The sequence below is a fragment of the Entelurus aequoreus genome, linkage group LG03 (genome assembly GCF_033978785.1).
Source record: "Entelurus aequoreus isolate RoL-2023_Sb linkage group LG03, RoL_Eaeq_v1.1, whole genome shotgun sequence".
In the NCBI taxonomy this organism is placed as follows: Eukaryota; Metazoa; Chordata; class Actinopteri; order Syngnathiformes; family Syngnathidae; genus Entelurus; species Entelurus aequoreus.
In genome coordinates, this window is record NC_084733.1 from 51,555,052 (window position 1) to 51,575,121 (window position 20,070).

Below are 20,070 nucleotides of genomic sequence, written 5' to 3' on the forward strand. Positions count from 1 at the left end.
AGTTCTGCCATCCGGGAGGAGCTCAAAGTAAAGCCGCTGCTCCTCCACATCGAGAGGAGCCAGATGAAGTGGTTTTGGCATCTGGTCAGGATGCCACCCGAACGCCTCCCTAGGGAGGTAATTAGGGCACGTCCGACCGGTAGGAGGTCACGGGGAAGACCCAGGACACGTTGGGAAGACTATGTCTCCCGGCTGGCCTGGGAACGCCTCGGTATCCCCCGGGAAGAGCTGGACGAAGTGGCTGGGGAGAGGGAAGTCTGGGTATCCATGCTTAGGCTGCTGCCTCCGCAACCCGACCTCGGATAAACGGAAGAAGATGGATGGATGGATGGTTGTGATTTTATATTTGTTATCAATGTTTTAGTGTTACTTGTAACCTTAACCTCAAAAAGCATTGGATTTCAACATAAATTGGAAAACAAATACTGTAGTGAAGTTTTACTCATTTAATAATTTATACCACACAGACTTAAAAGTAGCAGTGGGTACTAGATAGCAGTAAAAGCACATACTCAGAGCTCATTGTCAAATTACTGAACTGTTTCAATTATTGTAACTGATAATAGTATAAGTAATACAACAAACAGAATGAAACACCACTATTTTTGTTGGTAAATTAAAAATGATGAGACATCATCATCATATTGTTTTGCATCATCGTTTGGATCAAAACAGTTGTTGTTATCACTACAATTGGGCGAAACCATCCTTTCCCAGGGCACACCCTCCTGGTTTTGGAGTATAACTATTTGGGGTTTTGGCCCCAATCGCTAGACTAGATCTGACCAACTATGAGTATGAACTGATTAAGCCTACTCGGTCGGATGAGAGGCGAAACATTTTCTAGGACAGACCAAACAGCCCAGTTTCGATCGATTGAATGCCCTGAGATTCCCTTGAATTAATAATATACTATTATCATATTTCAGTTGATGTTGATAAGAAATATCTATACAGTATATATATATTTTTAATGTACTTATAATATCGCGTTCACAGGAACTAATTTTCATTCCACCACATGCAACAACCTGTGTATATCTTCTCAACATCAAAACAAATAATAATTAAAAATACACGGTACTGTAGGTGTTAGGAAAATATAAGGAGTTAGTAAACAACACAGCCAGGCAAAGAAAAAATATACCTGTTGACTAAGTGTCTAAGTATCGTTGTATATCTACATAGATGATTAGTAAACGTTAAGCATGGATTTTTGCATAAAATAAGCAATATGGTGTTTCTTTTGACAATTAATGTTGGTAGTGTATAGATTATTTCCAAAAAGAATCAGTATTGGTATTGGCAACATCAACCTGTATATAACTTGGATTAATAATGTTAAGAGCATAAGGGGTAAACCATTGTAAACCTACAGTATGTAAACCATTATGTCAACCTGTTTCCATGTAAATAACAGCACAATTCAGCATTCTTTCATTGAAGTATAAATTTTAGCGTATGGTTCTTAAATGGTGCATCTAGTCACACAGCTCTGTCTGAGTGCTGATTGGCAAACAGAGAAAAGAACAGAAAAACATGACATTTGAAAAAGTATACAGCGTATTACAATGCAGAAGTTCACAACACTGAGTCAGGTTACACTGTCATTGTGCTATAATGTCACACTATTAACTTAGCTGTGGCGAGTCATGCCACCTACATACCAACAGAACTGTAGTGAACTTGGTAAAAATGTGGCCCACAGGATGTTAAACTGCTGCATAACTGTTATTCAGCATGATGTGTAACCCTTTAGGAAAGAATAATAAATATCAAAAGAGCATTGAATGTGCTGGTGGAGGCTCTCAAAGCACTGGGTCGTCACCAGAAGACTCCTGTATATCCTTGAAAAAACTGTGAGTTTCACGTTTCCCGCTGGGGCAAAGCAGCCCAATTATCCCGTGTGACTATGCAGCTCCACGAGTCGGTGGTAATGTGCACAGAGTCAACACGCCTTTTTAGACGGAGCACGCTGGTAGGGTTTGACCTCCATATACCTTCACGCCCCCTGCAGGTCAGAAAAGACAGTGCTGACCTCAGTTAACCTCAGGCTACATGTGTGTGGTGAACCTTTTATCAGCATAGCACTATTGTTATTATCACATTTATGCCGACTATATGATCTCCTGCATATAAATGTGTACACTGAACACTTAATACAGTTTCATGTTAATGTTGATACACTAAAATTTAATACACACAGCATCATGAAAACAAACTTACCCAAAAAAGCTTCTGCTTTCCTATTTTGTGGTTTTCCTTCTGTGGACTTGATTTTTGGCGCCACACTGTTATAGCTCCCCATGACATGGCTGCAAAAACAAACATGTTCCATTCACTTGGGAACTACAGATTTTTGCAACAGATTCCTAAAAACCGCCGAAAAGTCCTGTCATATAGTCTTAAAAAAACAACAGAGCAGTAATGTCAGATAGAGAATGTGTTGCTGTAGTAGATTATTAAAAGCTGTAAATGATTCCTATCATATGGATTTTATTGACCAGTGTTTTTGCAGCGCACTACCAAGATCCCCTATATTAAAGAGTATCTGGTGATTTTGCAGTACATTTTTCTAAATAGTGAAGCACTCGTGTTCTATACAACATCTTTGACCAACACATTTGCAGTAGGTCGTAATAAAACAGCACTCTTGTTATGTAGAGAGGATCTTTGATTTACAATATTTTTGATCCAATAAATAAAGGGTTTGAATGTTCTCTACAACCAACATTGGGACTGATCTAATAAAGGTTTGTGTGCACTAAAACACGTGCAAACTTGGGAGAACAAGCAAAGGTGATCTACTAAACTTGTGCGCAGAGGATTGCGTCTCTTAAAGGGGCCCTATTATGCAAAACCGTCTTTTCTAACCTGATGTATGTGTATTTGGGATCCCCATATTCCCAAAAAATTGAAACCAAACTGTGAAGGCATTGCAGAAATATTTATTAAATAAACTTGCCTTCCTTTCTGTTTCCACCCAAACGAGCTGTTTGGAATTTGCTGTTATGTGACGTTTTCTGCCCTATCTTGTCAGTGGATGGTTGTCATGTCTGTGTGATCATGTTTTGTTTTAGTCATGTTCGGTTTTGTTTTTGGACTCTTTGTGCACTTTTGTTTGTTTTGTCACCATAGCAATCCATTAGTTTTCACCTGTCATGTCACGCACCTGTTTTACGTTTTGAGTCACGCACCTGTTTCCACTGATCATGTCACTGCTATTTAAGCCTGTCTGTTTCTGTTGTTCGGCGTGGTGACATTATCTATCCATCCATGCTACTGCTACCCATGATATTCCTGTCTGCCATAGTTTTCATGCTGTTCCATGCCAAGTAAGTTTTTGTTTATTGTTCATAGTTGCTGCTTTTGTGCAAGTTTTGTTTCATTAGTCAAGTTTGTTCTCCGCCATTGTGCGCCCCTTTTGTTTGCTTCCTTTTTTGTAGTTTGTTAGTGTTTTAATATATCATGCACTTACATTCACGCCTTGCCCGCGCCAACTTTCCGTTGCCTTCCGGGAAAACACAACAACCCATAGTCCACGTTTTGACAATGGTAAAGTTTTACTCAGAGAGCTTAGTGCGAGTCGACCATTGTAGTCAAGAAGCTCCTTTTTCACTGTCCTCTTGTTGTGCAGCAGACTGGCTCGTACATGCACATGCATGCTAAAATCCTCTGTGAAAAGCTCTAACTTAAATCTGTCAGTAGACTCGCTATAAAAGAGCTAAACACTACAACAAAGATGGCAAAGTGGAGCCACGTATATTAGACCGCCCACAAAACGGCGCATCCTAAAGATATGGTCGGTAAACAGCTTGAAAATGGTCTGTAAAACAAAAATATATGCAAAATGTTGACCAAAGAACAATCATTACATGTTATTTAGCCCACAAGGAAGTGTTCTAAAGGTATAAAATAGTCATAATCTGACCCCTTTAACTGAGCAGAATGAATAATCAGAATACATACTGATCATCAGAACGCCCATTATGCTCGGAGGAGGAGATGCAAATAAAACCACTCAGCACACGCAGTGTGATTTATCAAGGCTGAAACTGTTTTGCGTATGCTATATTGCGTCTTCATTTAACACGTCTGAAAAATACATACAAACTGACACAGTGATGCACATGGCCATGAGAAAAGAGATGCTTGTGCTGCAAAGACAGACGCTGGACAGAAATTCCTCCGTTCATGTGTGTATGTCAACATATTTGGACTGTGATAAAAAATATATATATTAGACATATCGTTATTTAAAAATATAATTTTATAATTGTATAGTTGCCGGATGACCTGATTTAAACAAATTCAATTGATGCATTTTAGTGCCTGCAAACTTTTTTTTTTTTTTAATGCCGCTTGTTTTTTAATTTAGGAAATATTTTATTATAATATATTTCCTATATGAAAAGACATCTTTCAAAAAAAAAATTGCGTTTGGCTCTTTCTCTCCTGCCTACCCTGACCGCACTTCTCTGCACCCAAGAGTTGTTTTATAACACCACAAACATGGACAAGGCTGGTGTTGAAAACAAATGTGTACTTATATATTTAGTATTCATGTATGTTTTAAAAACCTTTTTAATTATCCAGTGTCAGTTTCTTATCCACCATCATTTCTTAACTAAACTTTTAATGCTCTCAAGCTCTTTACTCCCCCTCTGTTATCTAAATTAGCGCTTCACACAAAAACTAAGCTAAGTTGGATTCTTTCGAAAACGCTGTCTTGACCTCTGAAATCCTCCGGTGGAATGAAATGAAAGCATGGCGTGGAGGTGGAGAGAGGACTTAACTGGTTTGAACTTCAGGTCAGAGGAAGCGCAAGGAGTTGTGGGGAGAGAAAATCAAACCTGGATAACATCACTGTCAGTAAGTTTTACTCTTCTTTTTAGGATAAAAATGACGTACAAGTCATCTGTGAATATGTGCCTGATGCCAGCATCCCCAGTGTTTTGTCTTCTTGCTCCCAACTCTCAACCGAGCATTGCAGTATATTTGGTTTCATCTACATTCTGCTTGTTAGCTAGCAGCTGTTAAAGTCTTCCTGTTGCTGAACAAACGAGGTGAAAACAAACAAACCCCAGGCTCGATCGGGCCGCGTGCAGCGCGTAGGGTGTTGCACGCTCTGCTAGCTATACCCCGGCAGCGAGCCTTCACCATGCACCAAATTAGAACCCCCACCACCGGACCGACAGCTGGCGACAGTCTTCAGGGAATGCCAATTAAGTTTGTAAAACATTTAGACAACAAAACTGTACAAGAAAGGGGAAGAAAACATCCTATTGAGGCGCTCGTCCTTGCAACTCCCACAAGTCCTCACCGTGACCTCCACTGCCCCACATCAGAAAACCAAAAAACCAGTGCAGGGCCAAGAGAGCCATGGATATACTCCGAGAAATACATACAAATCTAATCAAAGTCATTCATGCTGTTACAGTCACATTGGCACATTAAGGGTTGATGTTTTATTAATAATGTGGATACTTAGACTAAAACCGTATCTAGGTTTTCGACTTTTTAAAGATGGGATACCTTGATCATTTATCGAGATGAAAAAACTCAAATGTAGTTTTGTTTAAAAATGTGTCTGTTTTTTTAAGTGCCAACACGTTTTATATTGATAAACATGATACAGCTGAGATATATTTATATATATAGTCAATATATAACTTATCAGATATGCCAATTTAATTTCTAATACTAATTGTGTTAGTAAAAGTTATCCATCCATCTACCGCTTATTCCCTTCGGGGTCGCGGGGGCGCTGGAGCCTATCTTATATAAAAGTTATATATTGACAAACATGAGAATACATTTGTTTGTATATATATATATATATATATATATATATATATATATATATATATATATATATATATATATATATATATATATATATATATATATATATATATGTATATATATATATATATGTATATATATATATATATATATATATATATATATATATATATATATATATATATATATATATATATATATATATATATATATATGTATATATATTAGGGGTGTGGGAAAAAATCGATTCGAATTCGAATCGCGATTCTCACGTTGTGCGATTCAGAATCGATTCTCTTTTTTTTTTTAAATCGATTTTTTTTATTTTTTTTTATTTTTTAATATTTTATTTTATTTATTTATTTTATTTTTTTAATTAATCAATCCAACAAAACAATACACAGCAATACCATAACAATGCAATCCAATTCCAAAACCAAACCAGACCCAGCAACACTCAGAACTGCAATAAACAGAGCAATTGAGAGGAGACACAAACACGACACAGAACAAACCAAAAGTAGTGAAACAAAAATGAATATTATCAACAACAGTATCAATGTTAGTTACAATTTCAACATAGCAGTGATTAAAAATCCCTTATTGACATTATCATTAGACATTTATTAAAAAATTTTAAAAAAAGAACAATAGTGTCACAGTGGCTTACACTTTCATCGCATCTCATAGGCTTGACAACACACTGTGTCCAATATTTTCACAAAGATAAAATAAGTAATATTTTTGGTTCATTTAATAGTTAAAACAAATTTACATTATAGCAATCAGTTGATAAAACATTGTCCTTTACAATTATGAAAACTTTTTACAAAAATCTACTACTCTGCTTGCATGTCAGCAGACTGGGGTAGATCCTGCTGAAATCCTATGTATTGAATGAATAGAGAATCCTTTTGAATCTTGGCAAAAACCTTAGCCACACGATTATCAAATGTAATAGGAAAATTAATTCATACTGACCAAACTGGCTTCATGGAAGGTCGACAATCTTCAGACAATACAAGGAAATTGTTTAATGTTATTTACTATGCTAGAAGTCTCCCTTATCCCACAGCAGTATATACTGTTGATGCGGAGAAGGCATTCGACCGCATAAACTGCTCATTTATGTTTTGCACATTACATTTTATACAATGGATTAAGATGCTTTATACAAGGCCCATGGCATCAGTCAAAACCAATAGTCATATTTCAGAACCTTTTTCGTTAAAAAGAGGAGTAAAACAGGGATGTCCTGCATCTGGATTATTATTTAATTTGGTTATTGAACCCTTAGCTGCAAAAATAAGAAGTGAAAATAATATTCATGTTATAAAAATTGGCTCTCAGTATAATAAGCTATCGATGTATTGTGACGACATAATTCTCTACCTGTCACATGTTAAATCCTCTCTACACTATATCAATAATGTCATCACTGAATATGGCTGTTTATCAGGGTATGAAGTCAATTGGGACAAATGTGAAATATTACCACTTACCACTGCAAGAAATCACAAGTTCAGAAGTCCAAAATTGGGTTTGCTTTTGAAATTGTATTGCATTATTATGGTATTGTTGTGTATTGTTTTCATTTAAAAAAAAAAAAAAAAAATCGTTTTTGAATCCAGAATCGTGTTGAATTAAAAAAAAATCTATTTTGAATCGAATCGTGACCCCAAGAATCGATTCTGAATCAAATCGTGGGACACCCAAAGATTCCCAGCCCTTATATATATATATATATATATATATATATATATATATATATATATATATATATATATATATATATATATATATATATATATATATATATATATATGTATATATATATATATATATATATATATATATATATATATATATATATATATATATATATATATATATATATATATATATATATATATATATATATATATATATATATATATATATATATATATATATATATATATATATATATATATACATAGTTATTTTTTGTGCTACAGTTATATATTTTATTTTCTATACTTATTATTTATTTTTTTAATATATGACATTGATTGTAATTATTGTTTATTGCTTTAAAAAGGGCAATGTTAAGGGAAGGGATAGTGTGTAATTTTGGGAGACCAAAGTACTAATAAAAAAAGTACCAACAATTTCAATATAAAGTGGCCAGAGTTTGAATTTAAAAAATCATTTACCCTGTCATTATTTATTTAAATATGATTATAAATGTGTAAAGTTTCCACTTACTTCTGAGTGTTAAATAGAGATTAGCTGATACTCATAGGATTATCTTCTGTAGATAATACAAATTATAATAATACATCAACATTATTATGATTATATTGTTATTTCTGGGAATAGGTTGATCGGCAACACTAATTTGGTCCTAGTGTGTGAATGTGAGTGTGAATGTTGTCTGTCTATCTGTGTTGGCCCTGCGATGAGGTGGTGACTTGTCCAGGGTGTACCCCGCCTTCTGCCCGTGTGCAGCTGGGATAGGCTGCAGCCCCATCGTGACCCCAAAAGGAACAAGCGGTAGAAAATGAATGGATGGATTGCGCACCTTTTGGGAGTTAATCCTCCTGACGCCTCTGTTTCTAACTTTAATGGAGTGTCTTTGAACGCACCACAATTATGTGCAATGAAACAACAATGATGACTTTTTCCTATGCTGCCACAGATAGTTATTTATATTTGTATCTTTCCTCTATGATCCTTGTTCCAAAAGGGAGGATGAATTGAGCATGTTTAATGCAAGGGCTTAAGTAGTCTTAATACAATCATAATTTATAATTAACATTTACAGTATGATGTTGTTATTTATAAATTACATATTTAAATGACAGGGAAAAAAAATCTTTAAACTTTACAAAATCTCATGGTCCTCCCTGTACTTGGAGACCTTGTACAACATCCACTTTGACATCCCCGTTTAAACATCCTGCATTGTACTATTTGTCAACAATTTTAAATAAGTGTCACAATATTGTAGTCGAAGTATGTTGGTGCTGGATTTAGAGAGCTTAAAAGTGCATTTAGTAAGCACTACTGTGGTGTTTTAATGCTAATGATCTGTGTTTCTTCACCGTGTGTGGCTCCAACAATCACTAATGTGCACTTATCCACTTTTTACTTCCATGATGTAACTCTGCACCTGGAGTGGGACAGGGGGACACAAAGGTTAGCAACACTAGCATAGCTATGTGAGCTACAGTGCTAACATTAGGCTACACCAGGGGTCACCAACCTTTTTGAAACCAAGAGCTACTTCTTGGGAACTGATTAATGCGAAGGGCTACCAGTTTGATACACACTTAAATAAATTGCCAGAAATAGCCAATTTGCTCAATTTACCTTTAACTCTATGTTATTATTAATAATTAATGATATTTACACTTAATTGAACGGTTTAAAAGAGGAAAAAACACGAAAAAAATGACATTTAAATTTTGAAACATAGTTTATCTTCAATTTCGACTCTTTAAAATTCAAAATTCAACTGAAAAAAAGAAGAGAAAAACTAGCTAATTCGAATCTTTTTGGAAAAATTAAAAAAATAATTTATGGAACATCATTAGTAATTTTTCCTGATTAAGATTAATTTTAGAATTTTGATGACATATTTTAAAAAGGTTAAAATCCAATCTGCACTTTGTTAGAATATATAACAAATTGGACCAAGCTATATTTCTAACAAAGACAAATCATTATTTCTTCTAGATTTTCCAGAACAAAAATTTAAAAATAAATTCAAAAGACTTTGAAATAAGATTCAAATTTGATTCTACAGATTTTCTAGATTTGCCGGAATAATTTTTTTGAATTTTAATCATAATAAGTTTGAAGAAATACTTCACAAATATTCTTCGTCGAAAAAACAGAAGCTAAAATGAAGAATTAAATTAAAATGTATTTATTATTCTTTACAATAAAAAAAAACAAATTTACTTGAACATTGATTTAAATTGTCAGGAAAGAAGAGGAAGGAATTTAAAAGGTAAAAAGGTATATGTGTTTAAAAATCCTAAAATCATTTTTAAGGTTGTATTTTTTCTCTAAAATTATCATTCTGAAAGTTATAAGAAGCAAAGTAAAAAAATTAATGAATTTATTTAAACAAGTGAAGACCAAGTCTTTAAAATATTTTCTTGGATTTTCAAATTCTATTTGAGTTTTGTCTCTCTTAGAATTAAAAATGTCGGGCAAAGCGAGACCAGCTTGCTATTAAATAAATAAAATTGAAAAAATAGAGGCAGCTCACTGGTAAGTGCTGCTATTTGAGCTATTTTTAGAACAGGCCAGCGGGCTACTTATCTGGTCCTTACGGGCTACCTGGTGCCCGCGGGCACCGCGTTGGTGACCCCTGGGCTACACAGTTTAACAGCAACATCATGCTAGGTGAGCCGAGAAGAAGAATAACAGAATGATCAAACTTACTGCTACAAATATGTAGCTATCTGGCAGATAGTTGGCAGAGCTCCAGGCTTTATTTTGACCCAAAAGAACCACTTGAAATGTTCTAAAAAAAAAGCCCTTTGTTCTGGACTTTAACTCATTAAGTCATGTGACTATCCCAGGCTATGGCTTCCCTAAAATGGCAGTATGTCATGTAAAGGAGCTTGCTAAATTTCAACATTTAGTTTTTTTGCCATTAAAAGTCACTTTTGAATCCATTTAACAATACTTTGATAATATGTCCCAAACCTATTTCTTGAATTAATTCCTATCACTGTGGCATATAAGCAGTGGCGGGCCGTGCGTTTCCCACCTAGGCCTTCAGTGATGTCCGACTTCAATGATTACCTCTCAAAATACCACAATTGACGTCACCACATGACCATTGCTGGAGAAATACTATGCAGGAACACATTTACACACTACTGGGCCTTGAATCACCATCAACAGTGTACAAAACGGGTTATTTTCTGGTGCATTTAAAAATCAATAAACCTGCATCAGCAATTAAAACATATCTTATGTGGAACTGTCAAAATTAGAATTGCAAAAAACATTTTTAAACGTGAAAATATAAAGAAATAAAATATCTGAACTCACATTTCATCGACAGCTGAGCTAGCTTCCGGGGTTGGCCGACATCATCTCACAAGATGTAGTTTGTCTTTAAATATCCTTCTTGAAAATGGCCTTGCAAATATATGTGTTGTCTTGTCTAATCATAAAAGATGCAGACGAGGCGTGTTGGCTGAGTTCTTAAAGTTTACTCCACAGCCTGCTCATCAAAAACATCCAGCTGCCGGCATGTCTACATTTAACAACCCAAATGGGGCTACTGCCATGTTCTACACTACTGTGGCATTCTGGGTAACGGAGTTCTTATGTTACCTACCTCATAAAATCACTATATATATCTGCCTTAGGCCATCTACAAACGTAGAAGGCCTTACTGACAACAATGCGTGATCTGATTGGCTATTGCAACTGTCTATCACTGTATGTCCCCATTCACTGATAGTGCACGACGCCAGCATTGCTGAATCTAAAGGCTTCTGGCAGATTTGGTACAGCATAGCAACATAAGCTAGCTGAATTCTGATTGGATAAAAACTCTATAAACTAAAAACAACAGCGCTGGAAGGAGCATAATATGACATGAAGAGAATATGAATACTTTTAGATATTTAGGGAAAGTCCATCCATCCATCCATCTTCTTCCGCTTATCCGAGGTCGGGTCGCGGGGGCAGCAGCCTAAGCATGGAAGCCCAGACTTCCCTCTCCTCAGCCACTTTGTCCAGCTCTTCCCGGGGGATCCCGAGGCGTTCCCAGGCCAGCCGGGAGACATAGTCTTCCCAACGTGTCCTGGGTCTTCCCCGTGGCCTCCTACCGGTCGGACGTGCCCTAAACACCTCCCTAGGGAGGCGTCCTGACCAGATGCCCGAACCACGTCATCTGGCTCCTCTCGATGTGGAGGAGCAGCGGCTTTACTTTGAGCTCCTCCCGGATGACAGAGCTTCTCACCCTATCTCTAAGGGAGAGCCCCGCCACCCGGCAAGGGAAACTCATTTCGGCCGCTTGTACCCGTGATCTTGTCCTTTCGGTCATAACCCAAAGCTCATGACCATAGGTAAAGAATGGGAACGTAGATCGACCGGTAAATTGAGAGCTTTGCCTTATGGCTCAGCTCCTTCTTCACCACAACGGATCGATACAGCGTCCGCATTACTGAAGACGCCGCACCGATCCGCCTGTCGATCTCACGATCCACTCTTCCCTCACTCATGAACAAGACTCCGAGGTACTTGAACTCCTCCACTTGGGGCAAGATCTCCTCCCCAACCCAGAGATGGCACTGCACCCTTTTCCGGGCGAGAACCATGGACTCAGACTTGGAGGTGCTGATTCCCATCCCAGTCGCTTCACACTCAGCTGCGAACCGATCCAGTGAGAGCTGAAGAGGGAAAGTAAATTAAAAATTACTTTTTTCTTTAATTATATATATAATTAAAGATTTCTGGTTATGTTAGGCCAGCAGAGAACGCCTTGCTGGTCCTGACGGCACACCACTGTATATAAGCCACATCAAACTTTGAACTTCGACACTGCAAACGAAAACTGAAACAGAAAGGGGAAAGGTTTTTTTGCTTTTTGAATTATTTTTAAATAATAAATGTTTTTTAGTTCAATTTAAAGTGTATTTGTGGTACTAAGAACAAACACAATTGTCAAGTCGAGTGAGGTTAATTTACCATTAACAGCCAATGTAACATAAAGGCTACTCTATGTGACATAACAGAAATTGGACATGAATTAGTAGTATTTTTTTTTTTTCAAACTAAAAAATATCAGAATTTTACTCATTGTGTAATTGCTGCAACCTTTGCTCATTTGCTTTTGCTCTTTTTGTTGGTGTATGTTAATGCAGCTTAGAAAGGCTCCAGGAACCCCCTGACCCTGAAAGGGACAAGTGGTAGAAAATGGATGGATGGATGGATGGATGTTATTTGTGCACTTCCTAACTGCACTAGATTTTTGGTAAATGAAGCCAGATCGCCTACAGTCCATTGCAGCTATGGTTCTCAACTGCCCCTTGAAAAACGGAACCGTCCCGTATTTAGAAATATAAACAAAGTACATGTTGTGTATTGAGCTGTCACAGGAAGCTCTTTGTCCCGTAATTTTATGCTTCATTGAGAAAAGCAAAAAGTCCTTAAAATATAAATGCATTCAATCGAATGACAATAGGGTCACAACAGTTTGCTGCAGGCTAAGCCAATCAATGCCAGCGTGTCTGATCGCTCACCGATCAAACTCATTGCAGTTCAACTTCTTTACCATTTTTGAGTATTAGATTTGTTTTGGCTGTCAGTCTGCCTTTGCTTGAGGGCAGCTAGCTAATTATCTGCCCACTTTTTGTTAATCGGATTCGACTTTTTACCGCAGTGACATTTTTTTTCAGAAAGCTACATATGTGGTTATCATATCCACGAGGTATTCTGTCATTTAATAACTCTGCACTGTTGTTGTCATAATAATAAGGTCCAGCCTTCAAAACACTGGTTGTGAACCAAAATAAAAACACTAGTTGTCTACCTAAACATGAATGTAGTGTTTCCAGCTTTATGATAGTGACACATTTTATGATGACCCAACAGCTGTTTAACAGGTAATTCACCAAAGGGTCAAATAATATTTGCTTCAACTCTTAGTATTTTTATGTGTTCAATTCAGACATTGTGCTTCTATTTAATGACAAATTACGACAATATTGTTTAAAGACAATGACTACACCGTTTGAGTGGAGAGATCAGCCTAATAAATAAAGCATTATTGAAATGTTGCCAGTCACATTAATAAAATACACATTTTTCTCCTCTCTTTTGTTTTTGTCAAAGTATCATAGAGTAGGATGACCATATTCTGAAATCCCAAAAAGAGGACACATATACGCGTGCCACGGCGGACAGCACGCCAAGGCCGGGACTAGGTGAAAATTTGCCAATGATACTCGAACTTGTTTTATAAATAATATATTTATTTAAATAAAGCATTTTTTCTCCTCTGTTGACAGCAGTGTTGGCGCTAGGAATTTTCAAAATGGTGTCCCAGGGACCCCATCAAGTCATAAAAACGGGGTCCCACAGTAAATTTTTGGGGTCCCACCTTTTTGTAAGCGTTTTGAAAACAAATGACAAATATATGCATTATCCAGTTATATCGCACATTCTATATTGTGTTTTGGAAAAAGGTTGTCATAAACGTGACTTAATTCATTTAAAAAAATAATACAAAAGAAAACAAATGTGTATACATATGTAAATGTATTCAGTTATAAACATTCATTCACTTTCTTCTTTCCTTCATGGATCTGAACTTTACCGCTGCTGGTAGTTTTTTCGATGTTTTTATTTAATAAGTTGTAGGTGTATTTATTTCAGTATAAAAAAAGTGTAAAAAGTGTTTTGCTTCGGTCATGAAATGATGATAATGGTGTGCCAGGGCATACATACCTTTTATATTTAACGCTTAAAGCTCTGGAGTCTACATCAACTTCAGATCTATCCCTCATTTCAAAATGTTTTAGTTTTTTTATGTTGTTTGTTTTCCGCCCTTTTTTGTCAAACAAAACTATGTTTTTTATGGCAAACACACAAAATATGCAAAATCTTCCACCAAAAATAGTTTTCAAAGTGGAATATTTGATCTTTGAAGTAATCGCAACCTTTGATAGGTTTGATAGGTTGATAGAGCAATGACCGTTAGAAATAAAAAGAAACAGCTTTGTTTTATTAGCCAACATTGCAACTGTTTCTAAATTACATTTCACCTGTAATCTTTTTTCTTTCACTTTTGTTATGTTTTTGTTTATTTTAATAGTATTTTTAGAATGTGCCGTGGGCCTTTAAAACATTAGCTGTGGGCCACAAATGGTAAAAAAAAAATAAAAAATAAAAATCTGCGTCCTTTCTGATTTCAATGCGTTAAAAAGACACAAAAAGTGTGTTAACGCCAACACTGCTTGACAGTACAACAAAATAAGTCACACTTATATTCTGTAACATTCACAGTTTTGGAAAAAAGTGCAGAGGTAGAAATATTCAAAATAACCTCTTGTATATAATCTAAACATAAATAATGCCTCAAAACAAGTTAATTAAATTTAAACAAAAAACAGTAGACAAGCTCTCGCCCTTCACAGCCGTTTTGTGCTATGTAGTGTGGATATGGGCTTGTAGATCTTTAAGCCCCTTTATTTGCCACAGATACATACGTTCCTGCTTTGCACACAGTGCATTCTGCTTTCCATGTGTCACGGCCACGACGAAAACACGAATACTTTTTCCGCAAATCATCCGTGAAGTTGCATTTACGTTTCGGCATTTCTTCTTCTCATGTCCGTCTCTCCACTCACTAGCTCTCTCGCGCTCTGCCCCTCCCTCACGAATGTTGCTGCGTGCGCACGCCTCCACAGTTTGTTTTGTTTAACCCCTTCTTAACCCTGGACGTACATTGAAAATACACGCAACCCTCACTCAAAATGCCGGACATTTGAGGCATTTAAGAAACCCCGCCCGGACACCCGCAAAAGAGGACATGTCCGGGGAAAAGAAGACGTATGGTCAGCCTATCATAGAGATGAAAGTTGGAGGCTCTCATGAAGCTTTATGCACACTGAATGTATACTGTTTTAATGTAAGCAGCTCAGAATTCTGTTACAGAAATGTTTTTGTTATAAGTTAAGACAAAAAGTCTCTATATAGGAAATAGTTTATCCTGTAATTTCATATAAAAACATATTGTATTTTGGATGTATTGTCTGGTTATTGGCAGGCGCATGGGAGCAGTCAGTTACTGCACAGTCGTGTATAGAGAGAGTATGGACAACTTAAAAACAGGCGCCATGTTGGACACCAAGGATGTGTGCAGCTCTGCCAGGAAGCATGCAAATGCAGCCGTTCTGACGTTGTTTTGCGGATTGAATAAACCAAAATAATAAGTCTAAATATAGTTATAAACATACTCCAGCACATAAACGTATAACATGCTTCTAATTCGTCAAAGTATAATTTTGGGGCAATTTTGCGGCCGTATTTGATGCACTCCGCTGTATACATTCATGCAGTGTTTACTGAACATCAGGCTGTCAACATAAACATAAAAAAATACACATCGGCCAAAAATAAACGTGTTACCCTCATTTTGCCAAAATACTCCTTAGCTTTGGACCAACAGTTACGTAGAAATTATGATTTATATGTGAAGTATGTTAGCTGTGTTGGCTGCCTCCAATGTATTGTTTGTAGTCACAGCGCTATATGTCTGTGCTTTCACTTTTGCTTTTATGAATAATTCTTATTGGTTTTGCTGTGGCAATTCTGCATGGCTTCCTGATTTTATTGACAGCATATGAACATCAATACTGAACCAATGCTGCTTTTTACTGCAATATTTGTTAGTTTACTTTGGATTATTGGGCAAGTGTATTAATTCACTGTTACTGAGAGTAAGATATACTAGGTGTCCCATGTGTATGTATGTTTGCTTACCTAGCACAAGAAACTTTCTTGGCACTTAATTGGCCTTCCCGGCTAACCTTTACTTTCCATAATTTTCTTCGATGCAAGGTAAATGCGTCCCGCATTTTTGGCAAGTGGAACGTCAACATGCCACAAAACAGGGCATGTTTACACGGCAAAAAACTCTTCATGCATCCATTCATTTTCTACCGCTTGTCCCTTTCGGGGTCGCAGGCGGTGCTGGAGCCTATTTCAGCAATCAATTAAAAAAAGTCTAATGAGGAAGTGCAGTGTCGCTTAGCGGCGGTTCTAAACTGATGTCCAACATAGTGCCCTCGTCTTTGATCAATCATTAGGGAGGTCGTTTGAAAACGAGTTGTCCATACTCTCCCTATAGATGTCTCTGCATTACTATATTTGTCACCTTTACACGTGTGAAACATTTTTTGCAATTGTCGCTTATGTTAGGCTTAACTATTTTGTTCAATATTCTTTCGTCAAATTTACGTATCATCCAAGCCCCCCCCCCCCCCCAGCCCGGGGAGAGAAAAAATCCTGGCTCCGTCCCTGCAAACAATAACACTTTTGCCTTTTGATTAAAACTTTAAATACGACCTAAATAATTAGACACAAATGCAATGTTGTCAGAAGGTCATGCAGGAATATGTTCAAATGTTTTACTTGAATGCACTTCATTTATTTTCTCAAAACCTAGAAACAATTTTATCTAAGATCCCGTCAGGTTTTATTTTGAAGTGAAATGTGGCAGTGAGCACACCAATTGAAGTCTCCTCACTCATGTTTACACTGATGCATTAATTGACATGATAACTGACCATATAACAACCTGCTCCACCTTTAAGGTAACCATCCACGGCTAAGGTAACAACGTATGTACGTTTACAATAAATTGTGTGATTAATCTGTGATTATACATGATTAATCTGATAATGTTGTCTAATTGACCACATTAATGAAATTATACACTAGTAGCTTCTTTAAAGCTAAAATTTCAAAATTACAAATATCAAAGTGACCTGATCATGCATTGACTTTTCGGTGTGTGGCTCTCGTCCATAAAGTTTGGACACCCATGCACTAAACACTGTTTCAAATACTTCCATCACCTGATCAAGTGTCCACAATGCAAAGATGAGTCAGAGCCTTTAGGAAAAAGGTTGGGTTGGGATTAGAATAATGCTTAAAGTAGCTTTTCCATAAACAAGCCCTGAGTAGGAAAGGAATGAAAATGTCTTGAGGCAAAGAGTGTGACCCACACTGTCGTCGTCCTACCCCACACCAAGACGTGACAGGCTGAGTGACAGTGTGGGAAACTAATTGGTTCTTGAGTAAACGAATCCCTGCTCAGGGCATCTCTAATTAGGCAAGCGGTGATTAATGATTAATGTGGGAGCTAAATGAAGTTATTTCCCATAATGGATGTTTCCTCTGGAAGATGGTTTCATTGTGTCAATAAAAGTGTGTTTGACCTCCTTTAGGACAACATTGGTACCGTTCCTGAGAGGAGAAAGGTGACGGAATTGAAGGTTTACAAATGAGGATGGAAAGAATTGTAAATGAGTTGTCATGCACAAGCTGAGGAAACGCATACATTGTTCTGAAACAATGCTAATAAAGCAACATTCCATGTTTAGTTTTTGTCCTGATAGTCAGAATCAGTCCGACACGCAATAATAGGAGTTTGAATATTATTTACTGTGTTTATATATATATATATATATATGTATATATATATATATATATATATATATATATATATATATATATATATATATATATATATATATATATATATATATATATATATATATATATATATATATATATATATATATATATATATATATATATATATAGACATAAATATTGAATATCAATTTCATTGTAAACATTCCAAAAGGTGGTGCCATATCTCATGCTTTGACAGTGACATCACTATTTTTGCATTTTTCCTCGCCTAAAACACTTTGTAGCACAACAGCATTCTACAATACAGGAAAAAAATCCAAACATGAAAAGAACAGAATGTATATATGAAAGTAAAATGTGTAAAAAAAATAGAATAAAAATTAGGACTTGATAACAATGTGAAGACATATTTGTATACTACCCTACTCATAGACTATGCACGTGTTGTTTTGTTGGAAGACTTCACAAGTATTCATTAAAACAGGTCACAGATAGATTTTACAGCGTTGGTTTCACTCCCACCAAAAGCATTTTCGATTGCGTATATGCAAACACCATGAAGGGGGTGCCTCTACAAGCAAGCTGCTGCAAAAGTGAGCCCCGATGAAGAATTCTTCACTCTCTTTATAGCAAAAAAAACTGAGAAGTCCAATGAGTCAACGACTTCTTGGTCAACAAGTAATCACGAGGGTGGAGGCTAGTCCAAGGAAATATGTCATGGATGAATCCGGACCTATTAGCTGCCATAAAAGACAGAGACAGAAAATAGTCTGAATACCAAAAATGTAAAACAGAAGTAGATAAAAAACCCAATAATATCAACCTCAAATTACTCCTTTCAACTCTCAAAAAGCAACGCAATAAATTAAGAAATAAGTCAACCAACCTGACTAAATCCTTTAAAAAAAATTACATTAACGACAAAATAGAGGAAAACACAAATAAGCCACGTGAGCTCTGGAAAATTCTCAACAACCAGCTTCCTGGTTGCAGCCAGAAACTTAAAACCAGACTCACCAACATCAGCATCAAGGAGGGTGACTCCCTCATTATAGACAAAATGGAGGTAGCTAGCAGACTTAACATCTTTTTCACCAGCATAGCCGCAACTCTTGTCAAGCTGTCCCACCACTCTGGTCGCTTTGGTGTAGAACACATTAAAGCCTTCTACAGAAAGCTAGGAGTATCCAACGATGATTTCAAATTAGAAATGGTCACAGATGATGAGGTGTTTCAAAAAATTGAGCGCGCTCCACCCTAACAAGGCCACCGGCCTTGATAATATTCCCTCCAGATTCTTCAGGGACTCTGCCTCCATCATTGCCCCGATCATCACGCACATAATAAACCTATCAATTACACAAGGCCAAGTACCAAAAGATTTTAAGATAGGAAGAGTAACTCCCCTCTTTAAAAAAGGAAGCAAATTGGAACCTGGCAACTACCGACCTGTTTCTATTCTCAGTTCCATTTCGAAAGTAATGGAGAAAATAGTTTATGAACAGGTCGATAGTTACCTTGCCACTAATAAACTCATGTACAAATTCCAATCCGGCTTCAGAACTAACCACTCCACTGACACATGTCTTCTCTATCTGACCGACCACATCAAACATGAGGTGGACGCGGGCAAATACTGCGGCATGGTCATGCTGGACCTTCAGAAGGCCTTTGACACCGTTAACCACGCTATACTGTTGGATAAGCTCAGAGCAATCGGATTTAACAAAACCTCATGGAGCTGGATGCAGTCTTACTTGGAGGGGAAGGAGCAGGTGGTAGAGGTGAACGGCACCGTGCCCCCCCCCCCCCCCCCTCTCGGTGAGCTGTGGAGTCCCCCAAGGCAGTATATTGGGACCTTTACTGTTCCTAATATACATAAACGACATGTCATCGGCATGCGACTGTGAATTGTTTTTGTTTGCGGATGACTCTGCCCTGCTGGTATCCGACAAGAACAAGTCACAGGTGGAGAAAATCCTCAGTGCGGAGCTCTATAGAACTTGCACCTGGCTCGCTGACAACAAGCTATCCATACACTTGGGTAAAACGGAATCCATCCTGTTTGGGTCCCACATCAAC

At 36.8% G+C, this 20,070-nt stretch overlaps 1 long non-coding RNA gene across 1 annotated transcript; it reads right to left on the reverse strand.

The window, feature by feature from the left end:
• Positions 1–1,499: 1,499 nt before the first annotated feature.
• Positions 1,500–15,170, reverse strand: LOC133645706 (uncharacterized). The gene is made up of 3 exons (XR_009825187.1): positions 15,033–15,170; positions 2,227–2,315; positions 1,500–2,011 (listed from the first exon to the last, which is right to left on the reverse strand). It is a non-coding gene; the product is annotated as an uncharacterized LOC133645706 (long non-coding RNA).
• Positions 15,171–20,070: the final 4,900 nt, after the last annotated feature.